Source organism: Lepidochelys olivacea, assembly GCF_965140295.1.
Source record: "Lepidochelys olivacea isolate rLepOli2 genome assembly, chromosome: 20".
Classification (NCBI taxonomy): Eukaryota; Metazoa; Chordata; order Testudines; family Cheloniidae; genus Lepidochelys; species Lepidochelys olivacea.
The window spans coordinates 7133835-7150047 of record NC_140430.1 but is presented as its reverse complement, the minus strand read 5'-3'; positions in this window follow the sequence as shown (position 1 = coordinate 7150047).

Below are 16213 nucleotides of genomic sequence, written 5' to 3'. Positions count from 1 at the left end.
GCTTGAACTGGTTGGGGTTCCCAGGTGGTGTTGGTAGCTCAGGGTCCTGAGTGCTGGAGACAGGCAGAGCCCCCCGCACGGTCAGTCAGGAGATGGAATCCCAGTGGAACTGAAGCAGAGGTTGGGTCTATACATCAGAACCCTTACTTGGGCATAGGTAGGGGGTTTTGTAGAGAAAATACAATGGTTCAAGGGAGAACACTAGATTTGTTTATGGGTAAACTGATGGGTTTTCAAGGGTTTTCTTTAGGCTAGACAATAGGAGCTGATCACTCTTGGCTATGGGTGGTGGTTTTTTCCAGGGAGCTCACAAGGTAACTAGGCTGCTTCAGTATTTTAGGATAATAAAGATTTATTACTAGAATTGGTCTGATAATTGCTGAGCTAGGTGTGTGCAGGCTTAGGTTCATTAGCATCTGGAGCAGGGATTCCCATGATGCAGTGCGTCCCTGCTTTTCTGGTCCCAGAGTTCAGTGCGGTTCTCTGTTCCTCATTCTTCATGCTAACTCCTATCCCATCTTTCATGCAGATGAGGCTAGGGGAGTTGTCTCTGTTCTTCATTCTGTATGCAAATGGAGATGTCTTAATCTTGTCACCCTTCTCAGGAGGGGTCTAGGTGTGACTCCCAACACTCTTCATTGTTCTCTGCAAGCCTTTTCTCTGATGGGTTTTGGTTCAAACAGAGACTGGTGGGGGCGGGGGGTGTCTTTCATGAGTCAGACAGGCTAGATACTGCGCCCTGGTTCCCCAAAAACACAGAGCTGACTGGTCTCAACAATAAGGATGGCAAGTGAAGTCTAGTCCAACTGGAGACCATTCATTCTTCCTTCTTCTTTCTTTTTTCATTAGACTCAGGGAACTTTTGATCGGTTTGGATCTCTGATTGGACGAATAGCACCATACAGCTGTGATTCGCTGGCCACGTCCCGTCAGTGGGTGGTTGACTGTATCAGCTGCCTTCTCTGTATACAAGGTGAGGAGACCATTAGCAGGTATAAGGAATTCTTCACCTTCTTTCACTGTTGTAATGTCCATTTGTCTGCCTATCTAGTTCTTTCTGTCCTGTCTGTTGTCGCTTAGATAACAGAATGGTGGGCATCTTGTAAATACCTCATTAGAAGAGAAGATTCTGATGTGTAAAGAGCCTAGCACACTTTTGGGAACTGTACAACTAATAAATGGTCTGCATACAGGTAGATAAGCACTAAATTCCTTAGGGCTTGTCTACACAGGGACACTAAGGAAAGTTAATCCAAATGAACTAAAGGTGTACATTTAAAGTGCATGAGGTAAATGGCATTAAACACATGTGTGGATGCTCGGATTCTGAATTAAAATGAAAAGGAGGACTTGTGGCACCTTAGAGACTAACCAATTTATTAGAGCATAAGCTTTCGTGAGCTACAGCTCACTTCCTCAGATGCATATCGTGGAAACTGCAGCAGGCTTTATATATACACAGAGAATATGAAACAATACCTATTCCCACCCCACTGTCCTGCTGGTAATAGCTTATCTAAAGTGATTTCCAGCACAAATCCAGGTTTTCTCACCCTCCACCCCCCCACACAAATTCACTCTCCTGCTGGTGATAGCCCATCCAAAGTGACAACTCTTTACACAATGTGCATGACAATCAAGCTGGGCTATTTCCTGCATAAATCCAGGTTCTCACATTTATGCAGGAAATAGCCCAGCTTGATTGTCATGCACATTGTGTAAAGAGTTGTCACTTTGGATGGGCTATCACCAGCAGGAGAGTGAATTTGTGTGGGGGGGTGGAGGGTGAGAAAACCTGGATTTGTGCTGGAAATCACTTTAGATAAGCTATTACCAGCAGGACAGTGGGGTGGGAATAGGTATTGTTTCATATTCTCTGTGTATATATAAAGCCTGCTGCAGTTTCCACGATATGCATCTGAGGAAGTGAGCTGTAGCTCACGAAAGCTTATGCTCTAATAAATTGGTTAGTCTCTAAGGTGCCACAAGTCCTCCTTTTCTTTTTGCGAATACAGACTAACACGGCTGCTACTCTGAAACCTGAATTAAAATGGGCCTTATTAATTGTAGTGAATTCCATGGATGAAACTAACCTGAATGAAGGCCACTTTAATTCTAAATAAGTGTGTCCCCATAGGTGTTTAATGAAGTTTAACTCATGCTTTTTGAAAATGAATGGGGATTAGCTTTCTTGAATATCTCCATGGAGACAAGCCCTTCGTACTCAACATTTTCATTCTCTTTACCCTGCCACTGGCTGTACTGGAGGGGTTTCCTGGAATAATTCTGTAAACAAAAAGTTCTTCCAGCAGCCCTCTGGCATGAGCCTTCAGAGCTAGTGGAGTAAGTAGAGGCCATTTTTCCCCTTTGTGAAAGAGTAGGATATTCTTTTCACCTAAGGGTTAGATGATAAGGGATAGAGCTTGGTTATCGTTTAAGGCCATTTCCAATGAGGGTGACCAGACAGCAAATGTGAAACCTCGGGACAGGGGGTCGGGGGGAATAGGAGTCTATATAAGAAAAAGACCCCAAAATGGGGACTGTCCCTATAAAATTGGGACCCCTGGTCACCCTATTTCCAATTATTATTAATCAGTCCTAAAAACAGTGTTGATGATTCAGAAACAGAATAAGGGACTCCAGCCTTTGAATGTACGACATAGTAATCCTAGCATTGTTTAGAAGTGACTGATGAGCCTGGGTTTCTTGCCAAAGTTTTTTGTCTATCCCCGTCTCTTTTACAAGGAGAGTTTGGTGGAGGGATTCACCTCTAAACTGGAACCTCTGATCTACCTGCATGAGTTGTACTTGAATAGGAGCTTAGATGTAAATAGTGAGAGCAGAGAGACTACTGAAACCGGACACACACAGAAAGACTAGGGACCGAATGGCTAGGCAGCAGTTCTGCGGAAAAGGACCTAGGGGTGACAGTGGACGAGAAACTGGATATGACCCAGCAGTGTGCCCTTGTTGCCAAGAAGGCCAATGGCATTTTGGGATGTATAAGTAGGGGCATAGCGAGCAGATCGAGGGACGTGATCGTCCCCCTCTATTCGACATTGGTGAGGCCTCATCTGGAATACTGTGTCCAGTTTTGGGCCCCACACTACAAGAAAGATGTGGATAAATTGGAGAGAGTCCAGCGAAGGGCAACAAAAATGATTAAGGGTCTGGAACACATGAGTTATGAGGAGAGGCTGAGGGAACTGGGATTGTTTAGTCTGCAGAAGAGAAGAATGAGGGGGGATTTGATAGCTGCTTTCAACTACCTGAGAGGTAGTTCCAGAGAGGATGGTTCTAGACTATTCTCAGTGGTGGAAGAGGACAGAACAAGGAGTAATGGTCTCAAGTTGCAGTGGCAGAGGTTTAGGTTGGATATTAGGAAAAACTTTTTCACTAGGAGGGTGGTGAAACACTGGAACTTCCTTCCATAGAAGTTTTTAAGGTCAGGCTTGACAAAGCCCTGGCTGGGATGATTTAGTTGGGGATTGGTCCTAGAGCAGGGGGTTGGACTAGATGACCTCCTGAGGTCCCTTCCAACCCTGAGATTCTATGATTCTATGATAGCACATGGATCCTCCCATATGAAGATCCATGCAGTAGGGGTTCAGTTTCCTTAATCGTTACAGTACTTTTTCTCCTTTTCTCCACTCCAGGCCAGTCCATAAACCTGGGCTCAGCAGAGGAGGAGCTGAGATGTCTCCGTGAAGCACTAACAGCTCCAGACCCCGAGGCTCTGTTTCAGGCATCTTCCAAAATGGCCAGGGTAACTGACTCAAAAAGCTTGTACGGATGTGCGAGTGACCGGGCACCGTTCATTTGACATTTGCTCTTTCATGATGCCTTTCCGTACTCGGAGGGAGCTGTGGGAGCGGGGCGTTGGCTGCTAGTAACCAGCAAGATGCTTTTCATAGATGTGTGCTCTGAATGCCACGTAAAAACCAGATTCCACAGAATGTTGCACGCCCATGAAAATGCGCACGCGGATGCACACACATGTACCTATCCAGCAGGGCCGGCTCTTGCTTTTTCACTGATCCGGAGTGGTGAAGCACAAAAAATAATGAAATAAAAGACCCCCATGCTGCCCTAAGCTTGGCTGGAACACCGCCCCTTGCAATCTGCCGCCCCAAGCACGAGCTTCCTCGGCGGGTGCCTGGAGCCGGCCCTGCCATCCAGCCATCCAGGAGAAAAACTATGTTAGTGGAACATCAAGCTGAGAAACCACCCAGGATTCATTCTGTCACCTTGTGGGTTTGCCTTCGCCGATATTTGTGTGCACGCCTCTCTTGACTGACTTCTGTGTGCTGTAAAAAGATGCAGTGTATGTCAGAGACTACAAACGGGAAACTTACCTCCTGCATATCCAGTACAATGTTGTGCTAACTGTGCAACAGAGTCTTTGCCTCTAACCTGATATCATTAGTGTAGAAGACAAAAATGTAGTCTAGAGACTAGAGAGAGAATTGTAATCCCAAATGGCGAGCTAGACAGGAGGCTAATTCACCATTTGCTGATGCATGTATCTTTTTTTCCATTTTTAAAAGTGCTGGAGCCAAACATCATGGCGGTCTCTCCTGTTTTTGATTTGTTCCCAGGTTGTTAGTGAGTACTTTCCTTCGGAACAGGCCACAGACTTTATTGAGGCCACATTGGGTGGTCTGCTGTCTGCTAGCCCCACCTGTGCCACGGCAGCTGGACTGTGGATGAAGATCATCCTGAAGGAGTGTGGAGGTGCCATGCTGGACGAGGTAAAACTGGGAACTGGAGAGCTTTTCTGCCTGAACTCTAGACTTTTTGATCTTTGCCCTCATGTGTAAGGAAGAAAAATCTTGCTGTTTCTCCCCCTCGGACATAGAGTCGATTCCATCGCTGTTTCTACCCTAAGATAGGCAATGGCAGAATCAATAGCAGTAGACCGAGATAATCCAAGGGAAAAGGAAGATGGTTGGTTGTTTATTGGTCTAGCTTGTTGCCAAAGTATTCAGCCAAGAAAGGCTTGAGAAAACAGACTCTGGGGAAAAGACAAGAAGACAGAATGACTGGCACTTGGAGGCCTCCAGGTATTAGGAGGCCTATGGTTAAGGGCTACATGGATTAAAAAGAGCACTGGGCTATTGCCAGCCTCTTGCCAGGTTTCTGAGCCTGGGCTCCAGCCCGAGCAGGAACAGCTCTACTTTTAGCCCCATGGTGCAAGCCCCACAGGCCCAGGTTGACCTGAGCTCTGAAACTCAGTGCTGTGGGATTTTTTTGCTGTGTAGACCTACCCTTTAAGAAGAGAAGGAGGGAGGGAGAAAACGCTAGTGTCTTTGGGATCCAGTATTTATATGCCTTATTCTGGCGCCCAGTGCATTAGGGCTAGATGAAAGGAGCACTCCACAAATCTTCTAACAAGGCTGGTGAAAGGCCTCGGGAACAGGGAACCCTCGCAGCAGAACTGCCATGTTTGCACAGTGTTTTGAAGATGTGAAGGGCTAGGAATGAATATGAGAGGTAGTCCCCTGTTCATAGTCCCAGGCATTTGCACACTGTCTTTAAAGCACTTGCATATTTTGTGCTTGTGGTTGTTGATGAGCTCTGCATTCTTCGAGGCAAATGGTCAGATTTGGCTGCTTAAATCACACCTGCAAAATCTGGGCAAGCAAAGCCGCCTTTTGTGCATGTGAACTGTTTATGTAATGCATAGCTGGGCACCACCACATTAAATTACCTGGTGTGTCTGTGTGTGTGTCAGTGTTAATTTTTACAGCCGTGTGTGGGCAATTTGTGTGGGTTCAAGTTACGCAGACGTATTTGAACATTTGCTTCTTGAAGTGAGGCATTTCTAAAAAAGCAGCAGATGGTTAAATAAAGGTTTTGATTCTGTAGAGTGAATGGAGAGAAAGAAAAAGGGACATTTCTTTCTGGTTTTGTTCCTTCCAGGTGCCAGATATCCTGGCTATACTATATCGCCACATGCCTACGATCCAGGAGGGCAGCTTGAGGCAGTTCCTGGTGGAGGCAGTGTCCATTCTAGCTCACCATCACCAAGAGGCAGTGATCTCCAGCCTCCTCAGCAAACGTCTGCCGATGGACAGGTATATACCGCTACCTATTGCATTCATCTTGGTAAAACATGGATCCCACAGCTTTACTAGGAGATGTAGGGCTTCATTTAAGCCACAGACAGTTTGGGATCATTCCTAAGGGTTAAGAGCCTGGCTCTTTCTGCAGGAAGGTCCAAGAACACGTTAAGGTGGGGTGCAGAGAGAAATTAAGTGTCATTCTGTTTCCATTCATGAATAGCTGCTTTGACATCCTAAAGACCTATCTTTACTGGTATAACTGGAGTGTACTGTTGGAAACATCTACCTCTCTAGACGCCTGAATTGAGCTCACTCTGGAAATGAGCAGTGGCTGTTGGTTTCCTGGTAGCATGACAGCTTCAGGTGCAAATCCCTGGCTGATTGCAAAGACTAGGGCCAATATTATCATCAGACCTCTGCTTGGTATCAGTGAGGGTGGGGCTGCTAGAGCAGTGTTGCCATCCTTGGTACTTAAAAGTGGACTGGAAGCAGATCCACCATTTCATTTAAAGATCCCTAACTGAGTTATCAGTGATCAGTGCTGGAATCTAAGACCATAAGAACAGCCATACTGGGTCAGACCAAAAGGCCATCTAGCCCAGTAGTCTGTCTTGCGACCGTGACCAGTGCCACATGCCCCAGAGGAAATGAACACAACAGGTCGTTGTCAAGTGATCCATCCCCTGTTGCCCAGTCCCAGCTTTTGGCAAACAGAGGGTAGGGACACCATTTGTGAAGGGGACATAGGATGGCCATGAATATTCATTCTCATAGTTGTATGTCCATCGAGTAGGAATCTGGCTGTTCTTTCATCCACTTGCCTTCCAAACCCTAGATCTTTGGGAGCCACATGCTCATGATTCCATATTGACTGGGAAGTGGCGAAAACAGGAAGTGAGGTTGGCGCTCTGTGTCCTGTCCTTCTGAAGTCTAGTATTAATGGTTAGGCTGCAGGAAGACTAGGTCACTTAACTTAGTTCTGTACCTGGAAACTCCATATTTAAACACAAGGAGAGTTAAAGGAGGACAGGACTCCTAACTCTCTCATCATAGGCAAGGAGAACATTTGGTCTTTACTAAAATATGACGCATTCAGGGTGAGCCACAAAAGTGTCCAGGGCTCACCTGTAACTTCTGTTAAACTGCAGTGACACCGCTGAGCTGTGGAGATCTCTGGGGGGAGACCCCTTGCTTGCCACTCAAGTCCTACGAGCCCTAATAGAGAAGATAAAGACTCCAGCAAGAACAGAAGGCAACATCACCTCAGAGACAGAAATTGACAGGCATTTGGCAGCTGCTGAACCTCTCTCAGTAAGTTAGATGACAGACACATCTTTCAGGCTTTCCTGTGCCCTGTGACAATCCTGCTGATGGAAAGCGGGAAGTGTGGTATAATATTGCTGTGTGGGCACTTCTCCTCTGATGGACTGTTTCCCTGAGTCCGGCTCTGCTGTCTGTGGAACAAATACGGCAGTTTTAGCTACGTTACTGATTTCCTTAATACTGTCTGGCCATTAGAAAGTCTTTGGAGCAGGTTTCTCACAGTGCTTTGCAAATCTTCCTTTGGACTCGCAGCATGCCTTGGGAGGTCATACACATTTATACGGATGTGGGAAAGTGAGCCACGAGTTAAGCAAGTTGCTCGCTGTCATTCAAGTTACTGGCCGAAGGGAGAATTTAGTACAGCAGATATCAGAAGGGGAGAGAGGGAGTGATGGTGTTGGGAAGAGATCTCCTTTTTTACCATGCTCTCCTTTCAGGCAACATGTGCCATCTTTGAGGTGGTGTCAGCCCTGCAGTCGAGCAAAGCTGTGCGGGAACTGCTCCCAGAGTTGTTTCCTGTTCTCCTGCAGCAGGTCAGCCAAACCCTCGGACAAAAGCTGCCTTTGCCAACGAGAAGCAGCCCGAGCGAAATCCGAAAAGGGCTACAACTTCCTGAGGGCAACCCTTGCCGGTAATTAGAAGGAAGGGAGAGAAACAAAGAGAATTCCAGGAGAGTTGTGTGACGCTCCCCAGGAGTTCCCAGGGTTACGAGGCACCTTACCATCACATGCCCTTCGAGTGAGGAAGTCTTGTCTGTGCCTGCTGTGGGTCAGTTCCCTGAAACTACCATGCTCTGGCAAAACAAACCCTGCCACCCAGGCCTCCTCAGACCTCAGTCTCTTTGTACGGGTTAATGACAGGCACACACCCACCCCCGAGTCTTCTGACCATTCCGTATAGTGTCCAGCCCTTTATCCACTGAACTCCCACAGAATTGTCAGGCCTGCTGTTCCCAATGGAACAGTACACACCAGTTTATTACTTCTTCTTTAGACTCTGTACTCGATACTTATACTCTGTACTGCAAAACACACAGCACTTAGATATATTTCTAGTGAAAAGAAGAACCGAGATTATCAAAGAACAGAGATTCCAGTGACCATGAGTAAGAATGCAAGCAAAAAATGGTTACATTTCAAATGAAATCATAACCTGCTCCTAGAAACTAAACTTAACCAACAGGTTAACCTCCTGTCTCAAGATGTTTCTCACCCAAAGTTCTCAACCAAGCCTGATCGCGACCCCTCTTTCATGAAGCAAACTCGCGGTCCATCTACTTCCTAAGTGAAAGATGTCCCCCAAATAGACTAGAGCAAACCTTTGATGTGTACCCCAAAATTGGGTCCCCACCCCCTGTCTACTTCCTGCTACTTTTCTTTCTTTGATGTTCTCACAGTCCTTCTCAACTGAATGTGAACCCTACATGCTTAATGTACATGTAAACAAACAGATGGATAAACATTTCTTGCCTGAAAGAAAACCATTTTGTCACCTTTCCTGGTGACTAGTCCCGAGTCACAGATCCGAAGAATGTAATTTTCAATGCATATCTATGACTCTTGACACAGCATCTGGACATGCGTTTCACAATGATATTGGCGACATGGGCTTTTATTTGAGACTCATGGGGCAATCTTTTAGTGAGCTAGAATGTATGTACCAGGCCCCTCGGCACCCACTCTGTGCCCCTCGCCAGTTAACACTAAGATTCCTGAGTCCTCAGTTGACTTCAGCTCTGGTAGCACATTAATGTACATTTCCCACCAATCTCACAACATTATTAGTTTCTCTTCTTGTTGTGTTTCTTTATTCCATGCCAACAAGGTGCTCAAATTACAGACTTCATGGTTTTATAGTGTCTCTGAATTTTCCTAGGAAACCAGGATCTCAGCTCTGTTCACAGATGGGCAGCAGGTATCAAATAAACATAAGGAAGTACTACTTCACACAACACACGGTCAGCCTGTGGAACTCATTGCCAAGGGGTGTTGTGAAGGCCAAAAGTATAACTGGGTTTAAAAAAAAAGAGAATTAGATAACTTCATGGAGAACAGGTCCATCAATGGCTATTAGGCAAGATGGTCAGGGATGCAACCCCAAGCTCTGGGTGTCCCTAGGCCTCTGACCGCCAGAAACTGAGACTGGACAACAGGGATTGGATCATTTCATGATTGCCCTGTTCTGTTCATTCCTGCTGAAGAAGCTGGCATTGAACACTGTTGGAAGACACTGTACTGGACTAGATGGACCATTGGACTGAGCCAGTAAGGCTGATCTTATGTAGTGGCCACAGTGGGTCAGGTTTTCAAGATGGGTGCCTCAGTTTTGTCCACAAAACTTGAATTTGTTCAGATGGATGGGTACCTAGCTATGTGATTGCTGGCGCTGCAGACACGAGTATATATTCTGCTCATGCTGTTGGCCCATGTGCAGGCCCATCTTAGGTACCTATATGTGACGGGGTGGTAGGCTGTGCCCCGGCCTCTTCCATGGACACAGACTGCTCTGAGTCCCTCCAAAGTGTTCTAGGGATGCCTGCTCCTGAGATCCTGGTGGTAAGGGCTCTGATGACTGTTTGACCCCACTGGATGATCTTAAGTCACCTTTACGCTTGACCTTTGTTTTCTTTCTCCTCCCTCTTGTCTCTACTTTCGTGTCTAGGTTCCTCCAGCCCCTTTACATATATTTCCTCTTTACCTGGCCCTTCAGGTTTTATTTCCACCCTCCTGGGCCTCCATACCTGCCTTGGTGTCCCTGTTAGAAAGGGATTCCAGTCCATGCCCAGTAGAAGGCAGTGGGGCAATCCATCCACTACCCCTACATGTTTCTGCCTAAACTTCCCCTTAATTTTCAGAGTCACCTCTGCCATTGGGCAGAATTTATTGTCCCCATGGACCTGGTATTCAGTTTTGATTCTACCTCTGGGAAGTATCCAGTGGGGTTTCACTAACTCCTGCCTGATTAGCAAACAGGATGAAGCTGTGTCCATTAGTCCCTTTGGTGGCTCCTCCCTACCCAGACCGATATGGTAGGTACTTTCTTTTTTCTTCCCTGCCTGTGAGTCTTGTCCCAACCACAAAACTGGGCAAACCCACAGTCCATTTTCGGACAGTCTCTTTTTAGATGTCCTTCAGGTCCATGTCGGAAGCATGCCGTAGGCCAAGCTCCCACTACAGTTCCTTGAGGCTCCTCCCTCTTCTTCTTGCTGCCCTTCCCAGCTGTAGGCATTCTGGTCCTTCTCAAATCTAGTCCCTTAAGCCACTGACTCACTCTGGGAATGTCCGCCTCTGCAAATTCCTCTCACTTTAACTGTGGGGTCCAGATGAACTGGCTGGCGCCACAGAACCCATACTCGGGTATGCTCAGGGAGACTCTGAAGAAACTTCCAGAACCATGCAGTCCATGATCTCCCCCACAGTCTGAGTATCTGGCCTTACCAATGAGTGGCCCAATCTTTTAATTTCTGTCCAAATGCACAGAGGCATAATCCCTCAATCCATCTTTCAACTCTACATTTCTGGCAGTACTTTTCTGTAGACAGGCCCCACCTCGTCCAGCATGGCTGCCTTAATCATGTCATAATCTCTTGCCTGCTCATCACTAAAAGCCCTAGATGTGCTTCCCCGGTTAAATAGAGTGTCAGTTGAAGGGCCCACATTGTTCTGTCCCTAGGAGGTCTCACTGCTCCTCCTTGAGGAGTAACCAAAAACACATCGGGGTTGTTCGCGGGTCCCATTTTACAGTCTGATCTCCTGTGCCTGGTTTCCATTTCCTCTCACGGGACTCACCAAACTTTGGGGGAGTTGTTGCCAGACCTGGGCTTGCTCCCGTATAAATTCCTGCCGACTCTTTTGCTGCTAAACCTACCGGGCAAGGAAAGGCTGTTTTTCTGCCTGCTGGGATTGTTGGAAGGTCTGTCGGGTCTTCTACACCAGCGGTCTCCAAACTGGGGTGCGCGGGATGATCCCGGGGGGGGGGCGTGGCAGCAGTAGCGCCGCCGGACGGCACTCCGCCGTTTTTTTCCTTCGGCGGCAGCTCTGCATGTCCACGGCTGGTGCTCCCCTCTGGCGGCCCGCCTGTGGCAGGTCTCCCATCGGTGGCGCGTCTGCGGCAGGTCACCCTGGGGGTGCGTGAGCCAAAACGTTTGGAGGCCACTGTTCTACACCAGCAGTTCTCAACCGGGCCGGTTTTAGGGGGTCTGCCAAGCAGGGTTGGCTTTAGACTAGCTGGGGCTCAGGGCAGAAAGCTGAAGCCTTGAGCCCAGCACCTGCACTAAAGCCTCAAGCCCCTGCACCCTGTGGGGTTAAAATCTGGAGCCAGGAGCCCCAAACTCTGATGCCTGGCAGGGCAGAGGCCTGGAACTGGGCCATGGAGTATTTCTAGCATGTTGAGGGTGGGGGGAGGCTCAGAAACAGAAAGGTTGAGAACCCCTGTTCTACACTTCTCTTTGCTGCTTCATCACCCATTTCAGTGTTCCCTCCATCGCCTGGACTGCCAAACCTCTACACCGGCTTCTCCAACAGGCTCTCCATTTGCATAGATAACAGGGAAATCCCTGATGAGCCCCCAGCTGTGACACAGAGGGGTGTTGCACCCCCACATCTTCCACAAACACAGACCGCGTTGAGACTTTTTTGCTTGTAAACACCAATGTATAGTCTATTTAATCCCCCTACCAATACATAGCACCTTTATATTGTATCTCAACTTTCTAAGCTCTTCTCCAAAAGTCAGGTGGGGGGTAAGGTGTTTCCACTCAGAGACCTCACTTTGTCAGGCTCTCCTAGCTTTTTGTCTTTCTGTTTCTCTTAGGGTGACCAGACAGCAAGTGTGAAAAATCAGGACAGGGGCGGGTGGGGGGATAGGCACCTGTATAAGATAAAGCCCCAAATATTGGGACATCTGGTCACCCAAGTTTCTTTCTCTGTCTGTTCCCCTCAAAGGGCTCCTGCCCATGTCCTTTTATACAGTTTCCCTGTTAATGGAATGATTGGTTCCTTGATTCACTAGCCCCAATCTGACCTCCTAATCAGGTACACCTCTATCCAATTAGGCCTTCTGTGAGGAACCGAATTAGTACGAATAGTGACCAGAGTGCTGACTCAAGTGCAAACCCTCAGCACTCTGTCACCTCATATCTGGAGATATGACCCCAAAATGTCCATTAGTGATCACCACACTCTATGCCCCCTGTTTCTGGGTCCTGATCATGTATCTTTTCCATATCACTGTACTCTGCTAGTGCCCATACTCCTTGCAGAAAGAGAAAAAGCCCTGGCTGGGATGATTTAATTGGGGATGGGTCCTGCTTTTGAGCAGGGGGTTGGACTAGATGACCTCCTGAGCTCCCTTCCAACCCTGATATTCTATGATTCTATGATTCTATGAAAAAGAACTGCAAAATTTTGTCCCTAGCAAAACTAGTCCTATGAGATGTATGAGACTGAAACTTACCTCCCAGCATCAAGTCCTTCCAGGGACACTGGTGTCCAGGACATTGCCAATGGGTGAACTGCCGACTGAACAGCAGACCTGAGAAGTAACCGGGGCTTCCTGACTCTCTGTTCAAGCTGCACCTTCCTCCTGATTGCTGCAGTTCTGTGCCTCTCTTTCCCCAGGCTTTCTATCAAAGCATTAGAATCTGTGCTTTTCAAGGGTGGGAATGAGAGACTGGTGAGAGCGCTCAGGAAGCAGAGGACTTGGACTCTTGTGGAAAACCCCAAGACACACCATGAGGGAGTGTGTCTGCTGGTGAGGTAAGAGATCCAGGAGGCATCATTTTATCCTTGGGAATGAGTAGCCAATAGAGTGGCTGAGAGGGAACCTCCCGTTTATAGCTTTGTGGGCGGGGGGTGCGGGGGTGTCCTGGGTGGAAACACACAGCTCCCACTCCTAGATATCAGAGCTGTATGCTCAGAGCAGCTGAGTTTTTGAAGTGTGCAATCTAGCCCATGAGCGGTTTCTTTTGTCTTCCAGGCTTCTGCTAAGATCTGGACTCATAACACCTGAGATCATACAGAGCCTCCTCCCCTGGGTGAATTCCCCCTCAGAAAACCACCGAGTCACCAGCACAGCTTTCCTTGCCCAGGTAAGACACAGGGCTCTGAAGAGCAGTTTCACCATTAGACTCTTGTCTGCCTTTCTTTCGGGAGTTGTACAGTTCAGTTCATAGGAGTAATTGTCATTTTAGACAGTAGAATAGGTCCTCCTTTATATGGAAACCTCACCAGGAACTTCACGATACCTTTCTGAGTCCTTCTCTCTCTCTCTCTGTGGTTTTTATTGCCGTCATTGCCTATACTAGCTACACAACCACAGGTGCTGGCTGAGAGAGATACGGACAGAGTTTGGATGACTGGACCTCTTCTGCCAAGTCCTAGTGCTGATCCTAACCAACACCTCCTGAATTTGTTTTAGCTCAGCACATCTTCTGAATGAACTGAGTGTCCTAATACTACCAACCAAGCAACCTACAACTACATTAATGTCTATCTTAGGTTCTCATTACTCTAGTATCGGAGTACCTCTAAACTCTTTAATGTCTGTATCCCCACCACACTCCTGCGAGGTAGGGAAGCACTATGTTTCCTATTTTACAGGCAGGGAACTGATGCACAGAAGGGCTAAGTGACTTGCCCAAGGTCACACAGGAAGTCTTTGAGGGAGCAGGAAATGAAACCTGGGTCTCCTAAGTCCTAGGCTAGTGTGGGGATACCTGCTGGAGCATCCTCCCTTTCCACAGTCTTCCTCCAACATCTGCATCATATTTCCCACTTATGCTAAGCAACTATCTTCGGGGCTTATCCGGTTCTAAGAAAAACAACCTCTCTGTGCCTGTGATGGGCTGTACCTGGGCTTTAAGGCTCCTTACAAGAGGCCCCATGGTCCTACTACACCCTGCCCCAGGAAAAGAGCCCCCAGTCTGGGTCTGTCTAGAGAGGCCTCATGAAAGCAGCCAATCCGAGCCCATCAGGCTTGGCTAAAAGGAGCTGAAGGGCTTTAGCAGGTCAGTTCCTGGCAGGAACTGGAGGGGCAAGAAAGGGCGCTGCTCTCTGGCCACAGAAATTCAGGGGACAGCCAGAGTTTGATTCTGGCAGCCTTTACTTAAGCTGGGTTTTCAGGAAGAGAGTCCCGAAGAACTTTAACCCTGAGGTTAGGGTGAAGCTAAAAGTGGCCGGTAGGAAGAAGCGACAATGACCTGAAATCAAGCAGTGCCTAGCTCCTGTTTATAGGATCCATGGTTTGGAACCCAGAGTTAGGGGCAGGCCCAGGTTCCCCTACCACCAACAGTGGCATAAGCCCCATGGAGGGGACAATGCTAATGGAGAGCTTGAACAAAGGGCAGAATGTAAAGGACCCAGAGTTGGGGCTGGAGACCCTAGTGAGGACAATGGGACTGTTCTTGACTACCCCAGAAGGGGTTCCTTTGGACTTTGGGACTCAGCCAGAGGCCTGAGCCACAGAAGACTCACTGAGGACGGCTGGCAGGATGCACCAGGGGTGAGAAAAGGACGGTGATACCATACCCAGCCACTAAGAGGCTCTCAAGAGGTGAGTGGATCCCTATTCTAGTGCCCAAAAGGAAAGCTCCATGTTTTGTAGACCTTTCTCATTTGTGTGGAATTTCTCATTTGTGTTACAGTGTATTATGTGCCAAGTATCAGAGGGGTAGCCATATTTGTCTGTATCCTCAAGACTGGGGCTGTAGGAGGACTCCTTGTTGTTTTTAGTGTATGACATGTCTGCTCAGATTCTATTCCCAATCTTAATGATCATATTGGGGCTAATGGACAGGTTGATTTTCTTTCAGCTAATGAGTGATCCCATGCTCAGGGAGAAGAAGTTCCTTAAGCCAGTCTTACACATCTTAGAAGAAAAGTCACATGATAGGAACAGCATTGTCCGGCAGATGGCTGTAAGAGGCCTGGGAAATTTAGTCTATGGGGCGCCTGAGAAGGTAAGAGAGAATACTGACAAGAATGCAGCATAACTAGAGAAACCAAGGAAAATAGTTGTTCGGAGTTTACAGAGGCTGCACACAATGCACTAGGCCAAATTCTGCTCTCTCACATACCCGAGTAACCTCTTTGCAGTCAATACAGAGCAAGCTAGATCCTTTGCTAAACTGGGCATAAGCAAACAATCTGTGCACTTTAATATGACCATGTGTAAATGTCTCCATCTAGGAACAAAAAAAAATGCAGGCCATACTTACAGGATGAGAGACTCTATCCCAAAAAGCAATGATGCTGAAAACCACTTGAGTCATGGCAGAGAATCAGTTGAACATAAGGTGTCCCAATGCGAAGTTGTGGCCAAAAGGGCTGAAATGATCCTTAGAGGCATAAAGAGAGGAATCTTGACTAAGAGTAAAGAAGTTCTTTTCCCTCTGAATATGACACTCATGTGAGCACTGCTGGAATGCTGTGTCCAGATCAGGTGTCCACAATTCAAGAAGGATGCTGATAAATTAGAGAGGATTCAGAGAAGAGTCCCAAGAATTCTCAAAGGATTGGCAAAGATACCGCTAGTGATAGACTCAAGGAGCTCAATCTATTTAGCTGTACAAAGAGAAGGTTAAGGAGTGACTTGAGGACAGTCTAGAACTACTCACATGAGGAACACATTTTGAGAATGGGTTCTTCCCATTAGCAAACAAAGGTATAAGAAGATTCAATGGGGGAAAATGAAGCTAGACTAATTCAGACTGGTAATAAGGCATTGATTTTTAATGGTAATTTTAATTAACCATTGGAACAATTTACCAAGGGTTGCAGTGGATTCTCTGTCACTAGCAATTTTAAAATCAAGATTGAACGTTTTTC